General features: G+C 42.4%; 1 long non-coding RNA gene across 1 annotated transcript in view; it reads right to left on the reverse strand.

Moving 5' to 3' along the window:
* Nucleotides 1–781: 781 nt before the first annotated feature.
* The window catches only part of LOC133475880 (uncharacterized), a 64,282-nt gene continuing 48,545 nt past the window's right edge, over nucleotides 782–16,518 (reverse strand). Inside the window, exon 3 of the long non-coding RNA XR_009787966.1 lies at nucleotides 782–1,604. This is a non-coding gene — a long non-coding RNA (uncharacterized LOC133475880). The remainder of the gene's footprint in view (nucleotides 1,605–16,518) is intronic.

Raw genomic sequence — 16,518 nt, forward strand, 5'->3', positions numbered from 1 at the left:
ATACAAGAGTTGTGTCAAGAACTCCATCCGTTCATTTTTTATAGCGCTTATACCGGTAGGGATGGGATATTTTTGAGAACCAGTTCACAGTCACTTGAATCCTAGGAATCGTTTGTTTGCTTGCTTGACGATTCTGGTTATCGAAATCAGTGAAGACGCTGCATACAAAGGGTATATTTTGTTTCTGAACTTTTCCAACACGCCGTCAATATCGTAATGCGATATAAAACTAAGGGTGCAACGATAGACAAGATTTACGGTTTGGGTCAATATTTTTTTGATATGAAATAGATACAGTACATTTTTGTGCCTTTTTTTAACTTGGAAATTTACTGAAATTACCAACATTTGTTTCAACTCAAAAGTACAGTTTTTGAATTAAATGTATCTGGTGCAGCTATATCTCTTTTTTTTGTGCTGTGCATACTTACAGGTTACAACCATATAAAGCAAGAACAGTACCTTGTAAAAGTAACAATAACATAAATGCAACTGATAAATCACATCTTCTGTGGTGCACTCTTGGCAGTAAGACAGTATATTAAAAAGAAATAGCCCGCTAAATATATTTTGAAAAATAATCAGTAATATTTTGAAACATTCTAACAATGCAGTATCAACCAAATACAGTACTGTATTTAGGGGTCTCTGATGGTGTATTTTCAATTTATTGCAGAATACAAAAGAAACACACCTAATCCTTGAGATGAATTTATTTTTAGAACCACTGTTCTATGGTGTACAATTTTTTAAGAAGATAAAAAAAGCATGAAATGAAAAATTTAAAGTTTCTGGTGCTGCTATTCTTGACACATTCTCTGCTTTGCAGTTTGGATTGTGAAGTGTACTGTTTTTGTATTTTCACTGTAGTTGCAAGTTTGTCTGGTTCCACTTGTTTTCACATCTTGGTGATGAAAATGTGCAATTCGCATTGTGTGACATTTACGAAAAACTGTAGTACTTTTGTCCGTGACATGCTTGTCGTCAGGGTCATACTTAATGTGAAAACTAAAGATGTTCCAAAAGCCAGATCTGAAGGATGGTGGAGGAGCTTGGATTTCAGGTACAATTAAGGCATTAGCCATGTTGCAACGGCGAGCTTTGTATGTAGCTTCTGTCTCAGCAGCTTGGTCTGAATGAATGTGGGAGGGGCACTTTAGTGGCTCTCACAATGAGTAGTCGAGCGCAGATCCTCACCATCAAAAATTGATGAAGTAACTTTAAAATTGCGTATTGTTCGCTTCAGTCGTCACAGTTCGGATTGACACTGTATTGAACGGCTGGATACAGATACACGTATCGTTGCACCGCTGATAAAAACGTCTACCGTACGATATTCTGTAAACCTCTATCGTTTATATCGTTATTTTGATGTGTGGGGAATTGTGTTAGCTCTGTTGCTAAACTAATGTAGCGTCCCAGACGGTAAAAACTTTCTGTGACATCGTCCTCGTGCTTCATTCTCCAGGCATGACTAATCGATTTTTGCTCAATCTAAATGTTACACAGATGTAACAGTTGAATTAAGCGTGGGTTGACTGCGATTGGCTGGCAACCTCTCCACCGAAGTCAGCTGAGATATCGGCTCCAGCTCACCTGCGACCCTAATGAAGAGAGAACGGATGGATGAACATGTCAATTTGTCAACTCCATTGGTATTAATACTTAATATTGTGGCCAGAGAGAAAAACATCAATGAAATACATTAATACAGCTCTTGAACCTGGCTGTACAATTCAGTGTTTCTACTTGAAATCGGCTCTTCTTTTGAACCAATTTGTTGTTTAAGCGTGTTAATTTTCTCAACTAACATCCTTTCCCCTTGACTGCAGCATCCACGTGGTGGCAGAGGGCCATAAAGACGGGAGGTCATTATCGGATTGACCCCTCTAATGGAGTACGATGACCTCTGACCCACACCGGCCCAGAGTCCGTATTGACTGAGAGTCAGCACCCTGAATGAAGAAGGGTAAGCTCGACCCCGATCGTGTCCGTGTCGGCGCTGGTGTGGGTGGGGCTTCCCCGGCCAGAGGAAGTGAGTGCGGTGCCTGATTGTTATCTGGCTGGCTGGGAACGCTTTTGTCTGCGGGGTTATCTGACCGCCTGCAGTGGGGATGACGTGAGTGCGCCGTGGACTGAAAAAACGGGAGCTGGTTGCAACACACAACCAAATAATGCAGAGGATCTCAAATGCTCTCAACATGGGACCCCGCTGTCATCACGTCAAATCAAGCAAATTTCATTTTCTATCCTGCTTGTCATTAATTGAGTGGTGGTTGAGCTGGAGTCTATGCCAGCAGGGTACGCTCTGGACATTTTTAAGTGTTGCCCTGTGATTGGCTGGCAACCAGTCCAGGGTGTACCCCACCTCTTTTGCTCGAAGTCAGCAAGAATAACCTCCAGCACACCAGGACCCTAATGAGGATAAAGATAGCAGCACAGCATTTTTGGGGGGAATGTGGGAGGAAGCCGGAGTACTCAAGAGAAAAGCCACGTAAGCACTTGGAGAAACTGCACGCAGGAAGGCCGAAGATTCACACCCAAACCTCAGAATTGTGAGGCAGACATGCTAACCACTAGTTTACCGTGCTGGCCCAAGCAAATTTGCCAAAAATACTCTTGTAAACCACACATATGTCATCTGTTTAAACAACGTTAAGAGCACATATTTGCATGAGCAAATTGCATTTTAGAACACATTATTAAAGAAGTGAGAAGTAAAGCACGGGTCACTAGTGGTTACCACGGCTGCCGTAGCACGTAGCTCTCCGTTTTATGTTTCGATTCTCCACTCCGGCCTTCCTGTGTGGAGTTTGCATCTTCTCCCTGTGTTTGTGTGGGTTTTCTCTGAGTACTTCAGTTTCCTCCGACATTCCTAAAACATGCTTCTAAAGTTAATTTAAGACCTTTGGTTTTTAATATGACTGTGAATAGCTGTTTGTCAATATGTGTCCTTTGACTGCCAATCCAGTGTACCTCGCCTCATCAGAGGTCAGCTGGGATAGGCTTCAGCTCACCCACAACGCTATTGAGTACAGGTGCTACAGAAAACAGATCAATGAATGAAGTCAACACATTTAACGCTGACTTGGCAGGAACATGAACTGTAATTGCAGTATACAGTAATAGTGTATTTAAAAAAAAAAACAATGTCTGCACTTCACTATAAATTACACACTGGGGGTTAGCGCTTGTCCTCATTAGGGTGAGCTGGAACTGAGTTTTGGTCAAAGGTGGGGTACAAACTGGACTGGTTTCCAGTCAATTGCAGGGCTACTACTTCTATACTATTCACACCTACGGACACCTATGGGGAACTTAAGAGTCTTTAATGAACCTAACATGCATGTTTTTGGAATTTGGGAGGAAGCTAGAGGTCCTGAAGAAAACCCACACTAGTGCCAAAATTCAAACCCAGGAACTCTCTGACTGACTGAGAGAGGCAAACATACCACGAGACCACCATGTTGCCTTGAAATCCAGATCAGGGTTTACCATACCAAACTGTACTGTGGTAGGCTGAAGTTGTAACATCCAGTACAGCTTGGTTGTAACTTAAATGTAATTTTCTATAGCTGAGCGTTAAATTCCATTAGCCACAAACAGCGTGCCTCGTGTGACTGGATGCTGGCGCAAACATTCCCTTCATTCCTCACCTCACTGGCTCGCTGCCTTTTCTTCCAGCTACTTTTTTTTTTTTTGTCTTGCATCTCCTTCAGGTCCCCTGTCAGTCCTCATTGTAATGCTTGTCCCTGTTGGGTCTTTTTTTTTTCTTTTCCCTAGCACTTAAAATTTCACAGGAATTTCAAGTTATGGGGATCCCACAGTGTGAGCAGGCGCCTCCATGGTGGTCTCGCGTGAGCTCTCGCACTCTCTGTTTACCTTTCACATGTGTGCCTGTCTGTGAAAAAACACACACACACACACACACACATTATTCGAGAACAACACAATGTCAGGTCAATTTTCACTCAATTTATACTTATTGGACACTTCATTCGGTACACTTCCATACTCTTAATGCTTCTTTATACTCGCGCGGGCGGCGACCGCGCTGACGTCACTGCGGCTATCCCGCGCACAGTTTGCCTTTATTGTCGAGCGCAACCAACGCGCGCTGGTTTGAAAATGCGATGCAGTTCTCCTCCAAGTCAGGGGTGTCGCTACGGTTGGTAGTGGCTAGGACACCACAGGGTGAAGTTTCCTCTGCATTTCATGGCCATTTCCGGTAGCCGTTTTTCCTTTCCTTTCCGGAACAAGGAACAAAGCAACAAGAATAGCTTACCGTGGAACAGTGTCTGCTAGAACAAATGGACCTAGATGACCAGATGATACGTTTAATTATACTGCAAAATCAATCAAGGCGGCGGCGGTATGTGGAATCAAGGGGAAAGCTGAGTCATCATCACGGCATGTGACTAAAACGGACCAATCACGAGAAATGATCTCCGCGGCATTCTGCGCAATTTGTGCCATGTGCGCGGCGACTGACGCAGAGGGGCCGCGCGGCTCAATGCGTCGGTCACGTGATGCAATCATGGCGTTGTCGGCCAATTAGGGTTCTTGGTTTTACATTTGCGGTGGGCATTTGATTAAATTTCCTTGACCAGCTATCGGGGAAATTGACTATTGATCGGTTATTTTTCCCTCCAAACATTTTTTTTATTGAATTATTCTTTATGGGATGGAAAAATGCACAACACCTGGCCTAGTGGTTAGCAGGTGTGGCTCACAATTCTTGGGTTTCTGGTTCAAAGATGGGCTCTGGCCGACCAGTGTGGAGTTTGCATGTTCTTCCCCTGCTTGCGTGGGTTTTCTCTGGCTACTCTGACTTCCTCCCACGTTCCAAAAACGTACCTGTACTTCTTAGATTAAATGGAAAGTCGAAATTGTTCTTAGGTGTGAATGTATTCAATGTGATTGTAAATACTTTTTTGTCTACATGTACCTTGTGATCGACCCAATTCAGGGTCTACTCCACCTCTCGCCCCAGAGTCAGCTGGGATAGGCTCCTGCTCACCCGTGACCCTAATGAGGACAGGCGCCAAAGAAAATGAACGGCTGGATGGGAGAATCTCTGAATGTACTCCTGTTTGCATGCAATTTTGCCTCGGTTGCTTCAAGATGTGATTAACCAACCATCAGTTACACAATCAACCGGAATCTTAACAATCACCAGTTAACTGTTTATTATTTCCAATCCTATTTGACAAAGACAAATAACTCCTTCAAGATTGAACTTTAAGTGACTTCTCATTTTCTGCTGGCAAGTGTCAGGCTTTATTTGTGTCGCAGCAAACGAGGCTTTACGGGCCCATCATCTCCAGTAAGAAACAGAAGCGAAGCCGCTTGTTTGTGCAGGTGTCTCTTTGCTGGTGTGGTGGGGGTTTGTGACGGTCTCGCGCACCCATCATTTGACACGTTTCAAGTGGCGACTGCGGCTCGTCTGTTTGCATGCATACAGGACAATGAGCCTCACCGAGTCAATCTAAATGTATGCATCTGCGGCTCCAGCGAAGGGAGAGGCCCCTTTGGATCTGCATGTCGGGTACAACCCGGGATTATAGCCTTCGCTTGGCATTGGTTTTTACAAGGCTGTCTTTTGCCATACTAGTTTGCAGCTCTGATGTTAACCACACACATGTAACATACACATAAACAGTACTTTCTTGGCTACACAACCTTTTTGAGCAGCAGGACAGCCTGATGCTCAGCGGGAACACACTTTATGGTCTGTTGCCACGTCCAAAGCTACTTGGTCTTTCTGTGTGCCACTGGAAAACATTTTGCAACCTATTAGGAACCTCTAACCCGTCATTCAAGGACTCTGGTCCACCTTCATTTTGTCCTGTTTTGGATACTGTTTTTTTTCTATTCCAAATAATGAAATATTAAGTAATCCTTCAAACTGTCAAGATTATAAAAATAATTACCACAAGATTAAGTGTACATAGAAGATGACCTTCCTGACTAAAATCTGTGAGGAAATCTTTATGTTCATGTCACGTGAGGACAGACTGACAAACATGCAGATGAAAATTACTGCGTGTTCCGTGGAGGCGGATCTCTTCACATATATAGCACTAACAACACAGCTCTCTGGTGTACAATATGTTGTTCTTTTTGATTAATGTTTTTGACTATTGCCTTATTGTCATGTTGTACTGAGGCTGAGCAACCAGGACAGAGACGAGTACCATTTTAGCCAATATGTTCTTTATCTGGTTTTATGGTTATAATCACACACTGGTACTTATTTGTGATTACATCCAGAAGAAAAAAAAGCTATCGTAAGAGCAAAACACACTTGTTGAGGTCATCTTTTACACGCTCCCTGAGATGACGTCTTACTTCATGAAGGTCTGGTAATGTTAAACTTTTCAAACTTTTTTTTGTTTGTTTTTTTTTGGTAATTTGTAAATTAGTAATCAAGTAGTTCAAACCTTTAGCGGTCCTCTTTGTCCATGTTAATATTTCTGGACCGTTGCATTCTGGAGTTTTCCAAATAGGCCTCTCTTTCTCTTGTATACGAGGTGAGTGCAAGAGCTCTTTGAGTCTATTAAAAGGCTTACAGTTTGCAGGACATCACCTTGAGCTTATAAAATAAGGCCTTGGCTGTGTGGTGAACTGAGGACAGTGTTCTTCGCTTTAGATCTCTTCAGCCAGTCTACGTCTCATCTTGTTTCTGTGTTGGGGTTAAAAATGCCACATGAAACCAGCTTGTTTATGACTTTTTGCGTGTTGCAGCTGAGCTCTGTGGTTGCATAGTGTGTCTCTTTTTCACCAACAAAGGCTTTTTTCTTGCTTTGGATGTCAAAAGTAAAGTAGAATACAGTAGCGAGCACGTCAAGCAACCACTCCTAATTTGGATCAGAGATTGTAAACCCTCAAAAGATATACATATCTACCTCCTGCACGTCTGCATTTTGTCATTACCGTTCATATATCATTGGTGTCAAGCGGAATCCTCGCTTCTCCAAAACCATCACTTTTCAGGAAACAAAAAAAAAAAAGGCAGCTGGGTTTTACTGGAGCTCACCGGTGACCCTAATGAGGGCAAGCGGTATAGAAAATGGAACAATCAAGTGGTTTTGCATCACTTATTCCAGTTGACAAGCTGCAAAGAGAAGCTCACGACACAAGCGATTGATTTAGAAGACGTCTCAATCACACGCTTTACAGCATATTCCCATACATGTGGATGTGAGCGTAAATGGTTTGTGGTCTATATGTGTGGTCGACTTCGGGGGTTCCACTGTATTTACATTGTGTGATTTATGGCTGTCACGAATGAATCTTTTTAGAATTGATTGTCCTATAGCTATTTCGCCGAGTACTAGAGTAATCGCCGCCCCCCCCCCCCCCCCAGAAAAAAACAACAACAATGAATTCGCAGGCCCATCAGCAACAGTAAGAAGCAGAAGAGAAGCCTATCAATAGTTGAAAAAAAAGGAAAATACATTTTTTTTAAAAAGTATATATATATTTTTTTTCCCTACTACTAACATGCATTTTGTTCTCTGGATCTCTGGCTGGACCTCGATCCTTAAACTGGATATGTTGGTACTGAGAGTAGGGTATAAACACGAGACATCAAAATCAGCATTTGCTAAACGGTTAGCATTCGCGATTAGCATTAGGACGCTAACGATTAGAATTTTAGGTAAAAAAAAAACACTAACTACCATTCAACTCATTCATACATCATGTTATATGTACATTACACATCTAATAGTATCCTAAAAATCACTTACAGATACTCCTTTTGCAAAGTTTATCAGTGGTCCAACACTGCGTCTGTCTGCAATAAATGTCTGTGTGAAACATTGGTTCCGGCAACGCAATCGTGGTTCCGAGTTTTTTTTTTTTGGGGGGGGGTCCAGGGGTCCCGGCGCAGCTTCAAGGCAGAAATTCTGCATTGACCTATTTTTGAAGTCGACTCCCCAGCCATCGTGTGATTGTACTGCAATGACTTATGAGAGAGTGGCGAGATGTCTGGCACCCAGAATCCCACCCTTGTAACTGACTATTAATTCTTCACACACAGCCGCAAACAGACTGTTCGCAAATACAGACGGGGACACACAGACACAAGCACACACCCTCAGACAGATGGTTCACACACACACACACACACGCACAACTACATTTCCATTCACATTGCACCAAGTAGCCACACTCCAGCCAGACAGCATGTTGAACAGATAACCTCTCTTGATGTCGTGGCCGCAAAGTCGCGAGGGAGACGATTTATTGAAGGCCTTTCCCGCCAGAATTATAATTTTTTTCCTTTGGCTGGCGTGTTAACAGAGCATTTTTTTCCCCAGCATTCTCTGTAACCGGTCTCCTCCCTGGAGGGACTTCCATGCAAAGACAGACGCTGGGAGTCATTAAATGACACACCGTACAGGGAGAGTCCTGCTAGACATAACTAAAGCTGGAAATAGGAAGAGCTTCAGACGCACACTCATACAGTCAAGTAAGCGATAGCAGCCCAATGGGAAGCCTGTTATTTGGCAAACTGCATTGGGGGTGTTTACCCAACAATTAAAACCCTGACTAACAGTCTGCTGCCATGACAGACAGTTTCTACTAGTGTCTGCAAAGCTGATCTGATGAAGGATGGATATTCAACATTCGTCAGTGTTTGTGGCATCGTGTCCCTCGTGCCTCGCTGCACGACTCCTGCTGCATAACACCGACCGAGGCATGACCTTATTCTAGACGGGAGTCGTTTTTTTGGCTTGACAAGTTTAGACGCCCGATTAGGAAACACTGACAGCCAAAGATGGAAACCACGCGATGCCGTCTGCTAGAAATAGAAGGAAAACGTTCTTTTTAAAGCAACCGCAAGACCCAAAATAGACATTTCCAGGCGCTAGACTGTGAGGAAAGGTGCAAGAGAGGGCCATCTTAAGAGGGGTATTTACTGCTCTCATCCACTTAAAGAAGCACGTATTCCCTCTCGGACTGCCCTACATTCGAGATGTCTATCTCGGGGCAGCTTTGTAGAGCAGATTAACCACAGTATCCAGGTGAGAGTTGGACAAAGTAGGATCTGGGTTCCTCTGTTTGGTTCCAGAAAAAAAGTGGAGTGGCTGTTGAGTGCATCTTCCTGTGCAACTGTTTTGCAGTCGTGTGTTTAGCGGTGAATACACACCAAACATATTGTATTGTTTGAATTGGGAATTGACTTATAGACTCTTCAGACACTTCTTTAGGTACACCTACAGTATATCCAATAAGGGTCACTTATGATTGAGAGTTGTAGAATTAGTATCTCAACTGCATCCTGCGTAAATAACAATTTGTAACATTGCTGTTATATCGAGCTCATGCAAACGCTTCATGGGTCAGAAAATGAATTTGTGATGGAGGGGGTCACTTCCCTTCCTCTGTTTCTTTTTCTCCATCAGCCTCTCGCTGCCTGGCTCGTGTGTTGTTCGGCCTCGGTCAGGCGTGTTTGGAGCGTCTCTGTCACATCCTGCTGCTAAATCCACTTCCCCCCTGAAATGCTTCCTTCATCCCTCATCCCTGTGCTACGGGTGCAAACGCACCAGCAACGATCGCACTCTTCATCTTTTCCCACACATCTCCTCCTACCTTGTCAACAAATACTTGATGACTAATAACATAACCTCTGGTATAAATAACATCTCACAATCTGCTCCCTCTGTGGTTTCGACACTCACGCGCTCCGAAAGTAAACAAACTGCATCTTTCAAGGCCATCGCTTTCGTTCGTGGCGTCCCTTTTCGGTAACACACATGCACACCTTTGAGTGGCCCGATGTAGGTCAAATCGTGTGCTCGTATCAAATGTAGACCTCGGAAGCAGGTCAGATGAACTGTTATGCACTGGCCCAGATATCTTAACCTATATTCGCTCCATTGTGTCAAGGGTGGCAAAATGGAGAAGCTTTTGTACCACTCTTTTGAGACCCGAAGGTGTCACAAGCAGAACAAGCCATGCAGGATTATTGAATGTCCGGAAAAATGGGGGACTGGGATTTTCCATTTGAACATAGATTCTGTTTGGTTCTGCAGCAACATTTCCAGAGATTATCGTTTGTTTTCAACAAGCATTTTGACAGTAAACCAATCTTGTTGCATTGGCATATAGTATACAGGTTGTCCTCTGTTTATGAAGGTACAAACATACAAGATTTCGAGGTTACAAATGGTGCGCAGCAGCATTAGAGTAAGACGGGATAAGAAGGCATGGTCAGTTAACACTAAACAATATTTTTCATGTGATTCCTAGTGAGGATAAGCGGTACAGAAAATGGATGGATGAATGTTTTATAATTGTGGCTTACAAGTGTTTTCCATCCAAATATTTCCTGAAATTAGGACTTTGGTACTCGGTATTTGAGGCCAAGGACGGTGGTGTTGGGAAAGGACCGGTATCGTCGTTGTTTCCGTCATCATGGGACTACTACTGTTGTTGTTGATATTGATATAGCTGTTATGCCCATTGTTCTCTCATTCCTCCCTAAGTCACTCAACCGCGCTATTCTGTTTTCTATCTATCTACCATCCCTTTGTCTCTCTCTATCTCAATCTAACTGGTTAAATGGATGGATGGATGGATGGATGGATGGATGGATGGACGGATGGACCTCCAATGCAAGATGGGAATTGTAACTGATGGTCAAATAAATGCAGGAACCCATGTTGAGTAGTAACTCGAATTTTCAATATTCCGTAGTAAGTCACACAATTTGTCAGTTATTGATTTGTCAGTTATTGATTTGAAATTTTACAGTGGTTAGCTTCTTCTTATGATTGTGTGATTGCAATATTGGTTTTCTTTTTATCAGGTGGGAGGCACCATGTGGTTTCATTGAAATTAAGAGAGTTTAAAGAGTTTTATTGATTTGACGTAAAAGGTAAAATCAGAATCAGAATCATCTTTATTTGCCAAGTATGTCCAAAAAACACAAGGAATTTGTCTCCGGTAATTGGAGCCGCTCTAGTACGACAACAGACAGTCAACACTTTTGAGACATAAAGACATTGACAAAAATAGTCACTGAGCAATAAAGGGTTGCTAGTTATCTGGTAATGCCGGTATAATTATTTATTTATTTTTTAGCAATTGCGCAAAAAGATGCAGAGTTCTCTAGCACTTAGAGCAGTTCGAATGACTAATATAGCAATAGTCCGGTAAAATGTCCATTGTGCAACGGGCGCCGAGACTTCAAGCGAGTAGTGCGATAATGTGAGACAATGTTGATTGCGCAAATGTTGCAGATACTCCTCAATCAGTGTGCAAATGGAGCAGATGCTACTCTGGCATGAGTGGCCATCATTGGTCAACAACAGATATGCAAATAGTGCACCGTGGCGAGACTACTACAGTGAGTGAACGAGTAATATATAATTAGCCGGACAGAAATGTGACAGCAAAGGATTTTAACATAAACGTGAGTGCGAATGGTTGTCCGTGTCTATATGTGCCCTGCGACTGACTAGCGACCAGTTTAGGGTGGAGTCCGCCTTTCGCCCGAAGTCAGCTGAGATAGGCTCCGGCGTCCCGCGACCCTGAACAGGATAAGCGGTGTTGAGAAAGGATGGATTTTAACATATAGACAAACAAGCATTCTCACATTCACAGCTATGGTCAATTTAGAGGCTTCATCTACCTAACGTGCCACAATACCTGGACAAAACCCACACAGGCACGGGGAGAACATGCAAACTTGATATTTGAATCCAGAACCCAGAAACTGTGGGGCAGACGTGTTAACCACTGACACACTGTGCTGCCCTAAGCAGTTATCAACTCAAGATTAATATGCAACAGTTATAAACTGTTATAAAGATTTTTAACATTTGAATTAAAAAATATGTGTAATATGTGTATATATTATTTAATTTTACAAGAGATGAGCAGTCAAACAGAAGTTCTTTTTTTCTCGCTGCACAGCCCTGCCTTTTAAGTCTGTTCCATATAATAGTTCCATTCTCATTTAATTAGCATAAAGGAGTGCAGGATGGCCGCTTCGAGGGAAACTCTTGTTTAAAGTCATCTTTGATGCTCGCATATACAAAGCCCTGGCAGAGTAGAACAGTAGGAGTCCTGCGACTGCCCTATAATATAGGGAAACTGTAATTAGAGAGGGCAGGAACACTTTGAGATGTCAAATTGTCTCTTGAAGAAGTTCAAAGACGAGCGGCTGCAGACGTGCCGAGCGTTTGAGGTGATGCTTGGTCACGTGATGGATCGCATTTGACCCGATTGTGCAGGATCTGAACAATGTAGGGAGAGTACGCAATCAACTGCTGATAAAATACACAATTCAGCATAAAACCATGCATCACAAAATTTCATTGAAGGCATGTTTGACTGTAAAAATTGTATCACAGCTTCCTGTTACAGCCCATAAAACTTGAGAAATGATGATGCAACTGCATTCTTCCATGAATCCCTTGTGTGGCAAGACTCTTGACTCATTAATTCCTCTTCATCAAGCTCTCCTCACGCTCTAATTGCAACATCGCTCAGCATTCTGAGGAATAATCAACATGATGACGGACACGATGACAAATAAACAGCAGCACATGGAAACTGTTTGATGATCCTCGAGGACTTTACACTTCATTTGCAAAAGAGACTTTTCCACACACCACAAGATGTCATTTGTATTTCTCTCATGCATGTCATTCCAGAATGTACTTTACTGCCTGTGCATGTGGCGAACAGGCCGACGGTTGATGCACGTGTACGGGCTAAAAGGAATCGGGCAGATGGGGAAAAAGTAAGCTGTGTCATTGTGGCACTTGCGCGCTTTTCTAAATGAGTCAGGTTCCTCTGTTTTGGGGTTAAAATTAATAAGGTCACAGTGAGAGGTAACTGAGGCTGCATGCATGGTAGAAAATCACAGCTGAAGCCTGTCCCGGCCGATGTTTGGACAAGAGGTGGACTACACCCTACAATCATTTACACTCACATTCACACCTATGGACAATTTTGTGTCTTTAATACATAACATGAATTTGAAGCATTGGGGGAAAGCCGGACAATCTCAAGAAACCCCACACAAGCAACATGTAAACTTTGTGCAGATTCAAACTCCAAACCTTAGAACTGTGAGGCAGATGTGCAAAAATATCATCAGTGGTTAGGGTTATAACTTATATAAAGTAAAACTCCAATTACGGAACAACTAAGAAAAAGACTGATGCACACAGCATTGTGGAGTGGCCGCATGTCAGGTTGAACTACACTAATAATTGTTCTCATAACCATAAATAATGCGCAGCGAAATAGTTTACACAGGTGGTAACACTACACTACACTACACTTGAATTTTGTTGTTTATTGAGTGTTTACAAGCTTTCATAGGTGCTGATGCTTTGGTTAGCGACAGCATTCAAACGGGCTCAGCAGTCAACTATTTAATGTTCGTGTGTCAAACAATAACGTCTACCGACTGAGGTAAGTACAGTTAGCACCTTTTTTTTTTTTTTCAAATAAACCAGTCTGAATTCCTAGACTGACAGTGATAGTGCAGAGGGATTGGGTAGGGAGCAGGGTGGGGAATAGACAGAGTTACTGTTGTTCAAAAACTTCAGACATGAGCCACCCCCCATAAACAGTGGGAAGTAGATAAACAGCGATGAGGCTGTTTGCAGAGTAGATTGCCTCAGGTTGCACGAACGCGACATACTGCTGCATCTTCACTGATGACTAGCGCATAGCAAGGGGATTACCCACCATAGTGCGCCACAACAACAAACACCTGCAAAATGCAATGGCATCCAACCAGCACAAGCTGCATCAAAAAGTCTGCCTTTATCAAGAAAACCATGCTCAGTTTTGAGTTTAATTTGAAAATATGTTTATTACTACTAGTATAAGTAGTAGCAGAAGTAGTAGGTCTTGATTGAAACAATAATAGTAATAAAATAATAAATAATAATTTATTAATAATAAAAGTAATATAATTCAAACTTTTAATTGCAAAATGTCTTTACCGTTAGGTGTCTGAAATGAAGTGTTTTCTGAAGATGCTAATTATATTTTTGGATATATAGGATTTTTTTCCCCCTATTGCTTGATATGCCTTTTCGATGAAAGCTGACACAAATGCATCTTAGTGATGTTGCAATACACCAGAGGCATCTGTGAGATGAAGTGCCAGGATCAGGCAGCCATTTTGCATTCACACCATAGCAGAGAGCAAAATAAATGGTGTTATTTCTGAGAAATGAATATGTATGAATTTGCGTAAGTGTGGGAACTATTGCATGTCTTTACTGTTATTCCAATTGTATAATGACGAGAGTGTAATGGGTTTAATGAGTAGTTTGGATCATTTATGCGCTTGTATCCAGAGTTTGAAGGACAACATGTACTGTAAATTCTGCAACACGATTTTTGATTTGATTTTTATGTTTACCCTTATGCACTTTTTCTTTACCTTTATAAAAAGAAGTGGGCCACCACCATTTGCTCTGTCAATAAGGACTGCCTTTACTATGAATGCCTAAAATATTAAATAATCGATAATGTTTCTAAAATAGGACTTTTAAGTGTGGCTGTTTCAGCATGGAAGACATTTACCCATATAAAACCAAGGAAGCATAAAAATAGTATTTTTAGTACTATTTTAAATATATTTTTAATTTAAAAAAAATATTCAAATAAAAATGCATTTTAAAATACATGTTCCTTTGTACTGTATTCATTCATTCATTCATTCATCTTCCATTCCGCTTCTCCTCATTGTTCAAGTGTACCTTGTGTTGTGCCCGGTAACTGACCGCACGGCGTCCATTTCGATTGTTAGCATACACCTACACACAAAAAAAAAAAGTGAGGTGCATGTGGGAGGCCTCATTGCATTTTGCCTTTGACATTTCACATTAATATTAAAACTGAGGGTTTTTATCAGTTTCAGTTTAGCCGTGGAACAAATTATTTCTATTTCCATTATTACCTATTGTAACCACCATCCATTCATGTTCTACACCCTGGTGGCCAATCAATCTCAGGGCACATACAGACAAACAACCACATTAACACTCACATCTACACACCATTTATATTCTTCAAATAACCTAACATGCATGAGTTTGTGTGGGAGGAAACGGGAATGCCTTGAGAAAGCTGAGGGACAATAATCCAAGACGGAAAGGCCGCAGACGGGATTCCGGAACCTCTGACTGTGAGGCAGACAGGCCAACCACATGCTTCACCGCGCCTGGAACAGACCATGTTGAACCTCAGAGGTTCCACTATATGTTCCTTTTGGAGTGCTCTACTCATAACTTACAAGCCTTGAAAGTTTCCAGGCGCACTATACGGGAGGTGGAAAACCGTGGGCGAGTTGCCTGAAAAAAGTGGCCTGTGACTAAACGTTTGATTCTCCTTTAACTCCCCCAGTTGTTTCCTGGACATGAGGAAACTGCTCACTGCTCCTGTGTCATAATTGGCATACGCTTCAGAGGTCAATTATACCTCAATGCATTGTAAAGGGTCTTAAAAAGAGTAATAGACAACCATCCATCCATCCACGTTCAATCTAATTGCTACCCTGATTAGGCTAAAAGAGATAGCAGTAAATGCCATTTTCCAATCCATTTTCAACACCACTTATCCTGGTTAGGGTCACGGGACACTTTAAGCCTATCCCAGCTGACTTCGGGCGAAAGGCGGACTACACCCTGAACTGGTCGCCAGTCAGTCGCAGGGCACATATAGACACGGACAACCATTCGCACTCACATTCACACCATCACTGAGTGGGAACTGATCCCACGCTGCCCACACCAAAGTCAGGCGAGTGCACTACTACACCATCAGTGACCCCTAGCAGTAAATGTATTCTGTTAATGTTTCTACAGCCTGCAACTGGTTTTTCTGTCATCTACAACAGGTTTCCAGTTAAAGCGAGAAGCGGACATCTCACAACATGTTTTGTTCCTTTGTCCCTCTTTAAACAAAAAGCCTTTTAGTGCCACGAGTTAAAAAACACCGGATGACTGGATCCCACCCTCAGTTGGCTCCATAACAAGTCTGCACTCTTACTCACAGCCACGTTACTGCTGATGACATCACGGACTTTGCCTGGCTAAAAATACAATACAGACTTTGTGATTCGCTCGCTGCATTCATGTCACGGCAGTCCAAAAAAAGACCATGCGGCTCTAAAAATAGACCACAAACAATAGGTTAGGACTGGCGTTATGAAGGAGCTCAGGCCTTGCTGAGATTATGGATCGCCAGGGGAGACACAGAGCCGTTGTTGTTGTTGCTGACGTGCCGCTTGTGGTCATAATGACTGTGCCGAAACTAACCCTGAGCTTTTTTGCTTGTGCAGGGAACTCCAGAAATGGGGAAAAAAACAACCCACATTTTAGCCCTGCTTTAATCCGATCCCACACCAAAGTTTTTGCTATTTATAGATTCAGGGGACTTTTAGATAAAGGTGAAACCCCCATCTGTTGTAAGCTTTTATATGCGCCCTTAACGCCCTGAGTTATTGCTTTCGGAAGAATTTCCCCTTTC

Source organism: Phyllopteryx taeniolatus, chromosome 3, assembly GCF_024500385.1.
Source record: "Phyllopteryx taeniolatus isolate TA_2022b chromosome 3, UOR_Ptae_1.2, whole genome shotgun sequence".
Classification (NCBI taxonomy): Eukaryota; Metazoa; Chordata; class Actinopteri; order Syngnathiformes; family Syngnathidae; genus Phyllopteryx; species Phyllopteryx taeniolatus.